This window comes from Sciurus carolinensis, chromosome 14, assembly GCF_902686445.1.
Source record: "Sciurus carolinensis chromosome 14, mSciCar1.2, whole genome shotgun sequence".
In the NCBI taxonomy this organism is placed as follows: domain Eukaryota; kingdom Metazoa; phylum Chordata; class Mammalia; order Rodentia; family Sciuridae; genus Sciurus; species Sciurus carolinensis.
In genome coordinates, this window is record NC_062226.1 from 61,018,247 (window position 1) to 61,027,842 (window position 9,596).

At 36.2% G+C, this 9,596-nt stretch overlaps 1 pseudogene; it reads right to left on the bottom strand.

Annotated features, from left to right (window-relative positions):
* Positions 1-8,951: 8,951 nt before the first annotated feature.
* LOC124963978 (protein S100-A16-like) lies at positions 8,952-9,261 on the bottom strand (annotated as a pseudogene).
* Between the last annotated feature and the right edge of the window lie 335 nt (positions 9,262-9,596).

Genomic DNA, 9,596 nt, shown 5'->3' on the forward strand with positions numbered 1-9,596 from the left:
TTGATTTCTGGACTGCAGATGATGCTTTATCTTCCTTAGGATGAGGCACAAAAAAATCAGGGTAAAAAAAAAAAAAAAACACACACACGAGGAAAAATAATTAATAGTTATTTATTACACATAGTATATGTCAGAAACTATGCCAAATGTTTTATGTCCATAATTTCCTTTAATATTCATAAAAGCCCTGTGAATTAAGTACTATTTTAGTACACATGTTCTCTGTGAGGAATAGTATAAACTGTCAAAAGTAGACTATGGATTAGAAACCTAGACCTGTCTGACTTTAAAGCAAATATGTTTAATCAATCCTTATAAAAGAAAGTAAGTATAAGCACAACATTGGTGCTTTAAGAGATGAGCTTTTCCATTAAATTATAAGGTACATAAGGTACATGAGGATACTGTATTGTTCATTTCTGAATTTTTCAGGATTTATGAGACATTTGTAATTAATCATGATGAAACAATGACCAACCTATATCTCTCTTTCCAACACTACCTTTCTGGTAATTGAACTTACTCATTCTTGATGCCTGTAGTTCTTTCAGTTCCTTTAAGCAATGTAAATAGTTTATAGTACATGAATACATTTTAAAATTTTTATTTGTGTATACGTTTTCTGCATCTAAGGAAGATTTGTGACTGAAGAAAACTGCTAATAACTGTCTAAAAGCAGTGATACCATAGACTTTTTGAAAGGCAGTGAATTGCTCCATTCAGATGAAAGATTGTAAGCTATATGATAAATTAAGGACAAAAAAACAATATTTTAATTGAAAAATGCCAAGATATCAAAAGTTCATGTTCATACTAGCACACTGAGAAAAATACTGAAATAGAGACCGGCAAAGTTCTTATGTAATTCTCAAGAAACATGCATTCCCATTGGCTCACCAGGAAGGCATCCAGTTGGCCTACGTTAGAATAAACTAGATGTTTATCAATAACAGACACTGAGCTCCTATCACCCAAAGCAATGCCCATCTTTCAAAGGACCAGCTCTGATTCCATACCCAGAATGTTCTGATTCATTTGGCAAATACAGATTTTAAAATAAATATTCTTTGTGAATTACTTGAATAGCATTGTGAACTTGAGCATCAGAGCAAGTTACTTTTTTTTATCCCAGATTTGTGCTTAGGTTTCCATAACTTTAAATGCTGTCACTATGTCAGGTTTATGGTGTACTTATTTCTTTTTTAAATCCTGTATAGATGTACATAAACATAGATAAATAGATATATAGATAAATAGGTACAAATGCATAGATATCAAATGTAAATTATTTTATATACTATTATTATTATGATACATAGCTTTCATAGGGTTGGGTTGGTCCTTGGTAATATTATTCAACTCTTTCACATAGTAGATTGAGAAAATTGAAACAAAGAAATTCACTGATTTATTAAGGATACAAATTTTATAAATTATAGGACCCCTCCTAGAACCCAGGTGCCCAGATGCTTAGTAAAGAATTTTGTTCCCTATTCCCTTTCAGTAATAAGCAATTTATGTGTAATATTGGAAAACACAAATATAAATGCTTTTAAAATGACTGCCCCACTATGCCTCTGATCCCAGACCCCTATTTCAGTAAGTGAAATTCAACTCAATTCAATTCAATTGATAGCTGCTCACTTCTTTTTTTAATTTTATTTATTTTTATTTTTACAGACTGCATTTTGATTCATTGTACAAAAATGGGCTACAACTTTTCATTTCTATGGCACTTCTTAGTCATTTTTATGCATTCTTCCTGTCTCTTTCCACTTGATAGAACAGTATTTAAACATTTATACAAGTTTACAAAACCAGAAGAGATTACATGTTATGTTTTTCCTCCTTTAAACTAGGTTCAAATAGCATAATTATCATTTTCATGTGTGGCTTTTCCTTCCGAATGTGATTTTTAAAGATTGTATCTGACCTTGAATAAAGCAATATTCATGATCTCAATCCATTACTGCAAATATCAATCATAATCATCAGTCCTTAGACTTTAATTTAGCATAATTTGGCACCAAAAAATTCTTTCAAAAACACAAGTTGGTCACCTATTATTATTTATTTACATCTAACTGAAAGTTTGCATATGGAATTTTATAGTCAGGTCATATGCCTTTAAATAGTCAGGCAAAACAGAGGAATGGAACATTCTGTTGACAGGTAAATGTGAACCAATCTGGCTTCATTCAAAGGAAAATAATCAAGCTCCTTTCAAATAATATAAAATGCAAAATGATTGCGTGTTGGGGAGGAGGGGGCCTTATCAGCGTCTCTTCTGAGGGAAATGATTGCCACTTTCTAGCTGGAGGAGCATATGCTGTCCTTATCTTGTGACTTCTTTGCAGTCTCCTATATTTATTAAGTTGATTTTCTGTGGTTGCTCTTCTTCCCCTTCTTCCCTATTCCACTGTAAATTAGTTTCCCCAAATCTACATCTAGCCTTCGTTTTCTTATCAGTTGTGGAAAAGGATGATTATTTCATTCATTATTGGTTTTGAGCAGTCTTTCATATTAAGTAGTGCAGCTCTGGTTTCAGGCAGACATTTAATGGACTCTCTATTTGTTTTATTTGTCTCATCATCTTAATCAAAGTCCCCCGAGACAGAGTATTTTGTAGTAACAAACAAGAATAAAGGGAAATTATGAATTGTTGCTTCCACAGAAAATGCAGTATTCATTAGGAATTCCTGGTGGGACTGAAACCAGTTTGACTTCAAACACATGAAAACAAGTATACTTACCTATGAAAAAAACTGATATGCCTGTCTTCAAAGTTTCTCAATAGCCTAGCACCTAAGCAGTGTCCCTCTTGGGGGCTCAAGCTTTACTGTATTGTATCAAGGTAGCTTGGGCAAGATTTTCAGCTCCTGAGTTTATCTTTTTTTTTTTTTTTTTTGTATGAGAACTGCATTCCTGCTTCCTCCCAAACACTGTAATTTTTTCTTACAGCTTTTTCATCTCTGCTTTATAAAAATTAGCATTAACGCTCAGATTCACTAGAAGACATTGTCCTGAATTCCTGATACTGAACAACTATTGTAAAACTGTAGGTGTCATGCCCTCATTTTCAGATTCAGATGATTCAAAATAGCCTGAAAGGCCCCATCTCACACTGTCTCTGCACTCCTTTGATCATATTTTGATAAATTTTTCAGAAGCTGTACTAGAATTGGGTTAGCTATTTAAGTATAAGTCAGCTTATATTGGGGTGACTGAAAATGGTTTAATAAAAACCCATGTTTCTCCTTAATGGGCAAATCAAGTTTTCTGTTAGCTGCAAAATATCAAAGCAATCCAAAATACCAAACTTCCAGTACCCCAAATACTGATCACCATTACATGTCGTATATTTTACATTGAGAAATTCTTGCACACACCTCTATATCTTTTAGATAATTAACTTATCTGAGGAACTTATGTATGACCTTGATTCTTGTGTGACTTTGGGTTCATATATTCATTGGTAATAAACTAACTACATTATAATGCCCCAATAAATAATTAAAACATTGATTTCTACTTCCGATACAGTTATCATCAGGCATCTCTGACAAAATATTAAATGTATTTTCTCTATTGATACAGTATACTTGGGGAAATATGCACAAAATGTGTTAGTTATCTTTGATACATAACAAATTTTCCAAAATATAGCAGCTGGAGTCAACAAACTCATAGTTTCTGTGGATCAAAAATGGAGGTAGTTTACTTGGGTGCCTCTGACTCAAGGTGTCTTACCAGACTGTAATGAAGGTATCAGCTGGAAATGAGATCATTTCAAGGAGAAGAATCCACTTCCAAGTTTACTCAAATGTCTGTTTTCAGAGCTCAAAATATCCACTCTCAAGCTCATTCACAAGATTGTTGATAAGCCTTCTTAATTCTCTGATATAAACTGAAGAAATTAATCCCTTGCCATTTGGAACATACTCTGGACCTACTCACCACATAGCAGTTGACTTTACCCAGACCAAAGAGTCCAAATGCGAATAAGAAAGGGTGATCAAGGAAAAGCCACAGTCTTTTTATGATCTAAACTCATAAGCATCATCCCATCACTTTTGAAGCATTTTGTAAGAAGCAAGTCACTAGTTCCACCCCTTATTCAAGGGAAAGGAACTGTGAATGCCAGGAGATGAAAATCTTCAGAATCCATTTTAGGTTGTCAACTCTTGGGTCACCAGAATTTCATGTCCCTCCCACTTACAAATTAGGCTCACCATCTTCCACAGTGCCCAAAGTCTTATCCCATTAGAGTCAGAATATGCTAGGATTTAAGGCAGTAGCAATGCAAAATGATGGTGACTTAAACAATGTGTTTCTATTTCTAGATCACACTGTATGTCCCTATGGGTCAGCTAGGGATTATTTTCATGTTGTCCTCCCTCAGGGAATCTCCAGTATAACTGGTCCTGGAGGGATGGGAGAGTGAACTGATCACTGGTGACTATAGACTTCTATATGGAAGTGACATGATGTGTTACTTCTGCTCAAATCACATGGCTGCACTAGTTTCAAAGGCACATGGAAGTTTACTTGTACCATGTTTGTGGAAAGAAGAAAAATAGAAACTCCAGTGAGCAGCCCAAAAGACTAATGTAATATATAAATCCATATATTTTGCCTCTACCTAACTCAATATATACCAAAATGGTCATGGGCCAGATTTATTTTTAATTTTTTTAATATTTTAATTATATACATTGTGGGGTCTTCGTGATAATTTAATATGTGTACATAGTATGTAATGATCAAATCAGGGTAGTTAACATGTTCATCTCTTTAAACGTTTTTAAAATTCTTGTTAACATGTAATAATTACACATATTTATAAAGTGTAGTATGATATTTCAGTTCATGTATACAGTATATTTTGATCAAGCCAGAGCAATTAGTATTTTCATCTACCTATTATTACTTTGTGTTTGGAGCCTTTGAGTTCCTCACTTATAGTTATTGATAAAATATGCTATAGGTTATTAAGAAATATATTCAACCCACTGTGTTATAGAACACTAGAACCTATTGCTTCTTTTCTTTAATTTATCTTTCACTTTTTTACAGACTGCACTTTGATTCATTGTACATAAATGGGGTTCATCATTTCGTTTCTATGGTTGTACATGATGTAGATTCATACCATTTATGTAATCATACATGTACATAAGGTAATGATGTCTGTCTCATTCCACCATTTTTTATACCCCCCTCCCTCTCCTTTCCTTCTACATAACTAAAGTTTCCCCATTCTTCTCTCCCTCCCTACTCCCCACCTCCATTATATATCATTCTCCACTCATCAGGGAAAACATTTGGCCTTTGGTTTTTGGGGATTGGCTTATTTCACTAAGCATGATATTCTCCAATTCCATCCATTTATTTGCAAATGCCTTAATATTATTCTTCTTTACAGCTGAATAATATTCCATTGTGTATATATACCACAGTTTCTTTATCCCTTCATCTGTTGAAGGGCATCTAGGTTGGTTCCACAATCTAGCTATTGTGAACTGAGCTGCTATAAACATTGATGTGACTGTGTTACTGTAGTATGCTGATTTTAAGCCCTTTTGGTATAAACTGAGGAGTGGGATAACTGGGTCAAAAGGTGGGTCCATTCCAAGTTTTCTGAGGTTTCTCCACACTACTTTCCAGAGTGGCTGCCCCAATCTGCAACTCCACTGGCAATGTAAAAGTGTGCCTTTTTCCCCACATCCACACCAACATCTATTGTTTGTGTTCTTGATAATAGCCATTCTAATTGGAGTAAGATGAAATCTTAGAGTTGTTTTAATTTGCATTTCTCTAATTACTAGGGATGTTGAACACTTTTTCATATATTTATTAATTGCCTGTATGTCTTCTTCTATAAAGTGTCTGCCAGTTCCTTGGCCCATATATTGATTGGGTTCTTTGTATTTTTGGTGTAAATTTTTGTAATAGGACGTATTACTTCTATCTAACTGTGTTTTGGTGCCCATTGTCCAACTTCCCTCTATTTTCCTTCCCCCTCCTTTTCACCTCCTGTTAATCACTATTCTACATTCAGATTGACTTTTCTTCTTATAGCTTCCACATAGTAGAGCATGCAGCATTTGTCTTTCCTTGACTGACTTATTTCACTTAACATAATGTCATTCAGCTCCACCTATTTTGCTGTAAATGACAGGATCTCATTCTTTTTATGGCTGAATAACATTCTGTTATGTATATATACTGCATTTTCTTTATGCATTCATCCATCGATGAGCATTGAGCTTGATTCCATATCTTGGCCTTGTAAATTGCACAGCAACAAACATGGGTGTGCAGATGTCTCTTTGGCATGCTGATATCATTTCCTTTGCATATATACCCAGAAGTAGGATATCTGGATTATATGGTAGATCTATTTTTAGTTTTTTGAGGAACATCAAAACTGTTCTCCTTAGTAACTATACTAATTTACATTCCTACCAACAATGTATAAGAGTTCCCTCTTCTCTACATTCTCTCCAGCATTTGTTATTTTTCTTCTTTTTGATGATAACTATTCTAAATTGGGTAAGATGTGGTTGTAATTTGCATTTCCCTGACAGCAAATGATGTCAAGCAGTTTACCGCAAAATTGTTGGGATTTTTGATTCATTTTTTATTTCACAAATATTTACCACTTACTATCATATGCTAGGTTCATGAAAAATGCTAAGAAATAAAGAGTAGAAAAAGACAGTTCCCTTCACTGAGTGAAGAGATAAGTATAACAATTACAAAATAGAAGGCAGTATAAAACGTTGACTTAATAGAGGCATCTAACGCTGGCTGAAAGTGAGAAGGGATCAGAGAGGGTGTGTTGAAGTTCATGATTTCTGATGTGTTCAGGCAATATAGAGGAAAAGGCCACTTTCCATCACTGTCAAACAGAAAATGATATTTCAATACATGTATACAGTATATTTTGATCAAGTCAGAGCAATTAATATTTTTATCTACCTATTATTTCTTTGTGTTTGGAGACTTTGAGTTCCTCAAAGGAACAAACAGAAAGTGATGGTAGAAATTTCTTGATATTCTTTAATGAAATGATTTTATGGCAATTGTCACCTAGTTCAAAAGGTCTAGATTCTTCTGCAGTTTACTACAGTCTCCACCTTATCAAGTAACTGAACAACTCTGCAGATCGACGTCCTCACCTGCGAAATGAGGTAAAAAGACTCTTACAATTATAAAATTCTGTGACTTTCCCTGACTCTGTGGGATATATTTGCAAAAGCATCTTCTATATGATGGTCATAAAATATTTACTGTATAAAATGATCATTTAAAAAAACAGTTTAGTAAACACCTATGGGTATTCCCTCATATCTGAAAATAGCAAAGTAGTTGTACTCCCTTGTCTTCTTAGACATGATGTGTTCAAAGGAATTACAAAATGATGTTGATTAAGTTTCAAATAGACAGATACGAAATAGTTCTTCATGGAAAACTTCTATGTTTGTGGCCTTTATCATCTTTAATCAATCACCCTGGGATTGATTTCTAATGATCCTCAGATGTAAAGAGACTCTTCCTATTTTATATTGGTTTTTCTTATTTGAAAACACTCTAGGTCACATACACAACTTATTCTGCACTGAAATCTGTGGCTAGGTTGATCTGTACTCTCATAATTCTGCAGAATAAAACACTTTTCATTACAATCCCCAGTGCTTCATGGATCTTCCTACTTCCCAGGAAAATGTGTGGTAGTGACATTCATTTGTTCACCATTCACATCATTCTGCTTCCAGTCTGCTGGATCCTAGGTCAGAAATCTTTTGTTCAGTCCAAGTCTTCATTCCCTCTCTCCTCTTTCAGAAGACTCACCTAGACTTTTAAAGCAAATACCTCTACTAAACATTAGTGACAGTGTTATGCTACATGAACACTCACATACTGCCAGGGAGTATAATTGCTAAAAGCGCTTTGGAAAATAGTTTGGCATTATACATTGAAGCTGAACATATGCATTCCAGATGACCCAGCTATTCTACTCCTTACTATATAGAACATGTGTACCAGGAAATATCTATAAGGATGTTTATTAGAGCATTAATTGTAATTGCTCTAAATTGGAAATGACCCAATGTCTATCAGCAATAGAGTAGATATATAAAGGGGGTATATTAGATGACATTTGACAAATTATAACATGAATGTAACCAACAATAATATTAAGGAAAGAAACCAGAAACAAAATGGCATGTAATACATGATTACATTTATGTGATGCTCAAGGTTGTTGTAAACTAGAGTTTAAACATGAGATAGTATTTTTTTTGCCTTTAGGAAGGATAGAGAAGTGGGAGTGGGAGAGCACATGAGATCAGTAGTGCTGAAAAACTTCCATATCTTTTTTTTTTTTTAAGAGGGATACAAACTCCAAATTCACCCTTTATTACTGTCATTTTAGTGGCTAAGCAGAGGGAAAAGGCTCACCCTGCTTAGCTCATTCCCAGACACAAAGGCAGCTAAGGGGAGTCCCTGGAGATGCTTCTCTCCCCAGCTGAGGACTATGCAGGAGGGGAGAGGTCTCTGTCACTGCTGACACCAGAAGCAGGGAGACCTCAAGCAGCAAGCTGACCCCAGGAGGTCAGGACCCAGAATCAGGCAGGAATCAGACAAAAAATCAGGCATTGGAAGACTGAACAGGTGACAAACTCTGGGGGTCCCCAAACAGCATTGAGATATCACAGGGGAGTCCTAGGGCCTGCTGGCTCCAGGGACTGAGACCCTCAGGGTAGCACCCCCACATTGAGATACTCACAAAAGGACCCTGACATCTCCCCTTCCACTACTGAGCAAGGGTAAGCAGAAGGTCTGGAGGGAGAAGCAAGGAAAGGGGCTGAGAGGGCAGAGTTTAGGAGGGCGCCTGGGAGGAACACCAGGGGTGGGGCCAAGAAGGGGTGGTGGTTAGGCCTCTAGCTGCTGCTCTGCTGCTCCTGCTGGCGGATCAGGTTGGCAATGGGGCAGGTGATGCCGCCTATCAAGTTCCAGTACTCGTTAAAGCTGATGCATCCGTTATGATTGGTGTCTAGGTTCTGGATGAGCTTGTGGGCGGCCTTTCGGTTCCCAGTGTCCGTCAGCATGTGGTTGAGCTCTTTCTGAAGCATCTTGCGGAAACTGCTCTTGCTGATCTTGTTCTTGACCAGGCTGTGCTTAGACACATATTTGTAGAAGTTTTCCACCGGGACAACAACTGCCTTCTTCAGTTCCATAGCAGTCTGCCATTGCACTGCCTCAGCTCCTCTAGGGGCCCCAATCCCTTCTCCAGGCTCCAAGGCAGTAAATTCAGAGGCTCAGGCCACAGCTGCCCATCTCCAGAAAAAGACAAGATCCCGATCCATCAAATCAATTTTGTGCAGCCTCCCCAACCCCCTGCCACACCCTGCAAATGAAACTTCCATATCTTGACTAGAAGTCACCCTAGTTTTTGATTTTATATGATTCATTGTTTATGTTCTGTTCTATGAGTATATTATACTTTAAAGGTTGTTTAATCATTTATTAATTTTCTTGGGGGAAAAAAGGTCTTAGGCTTCCAAGAAGTCCTGCTTTTTCATGTG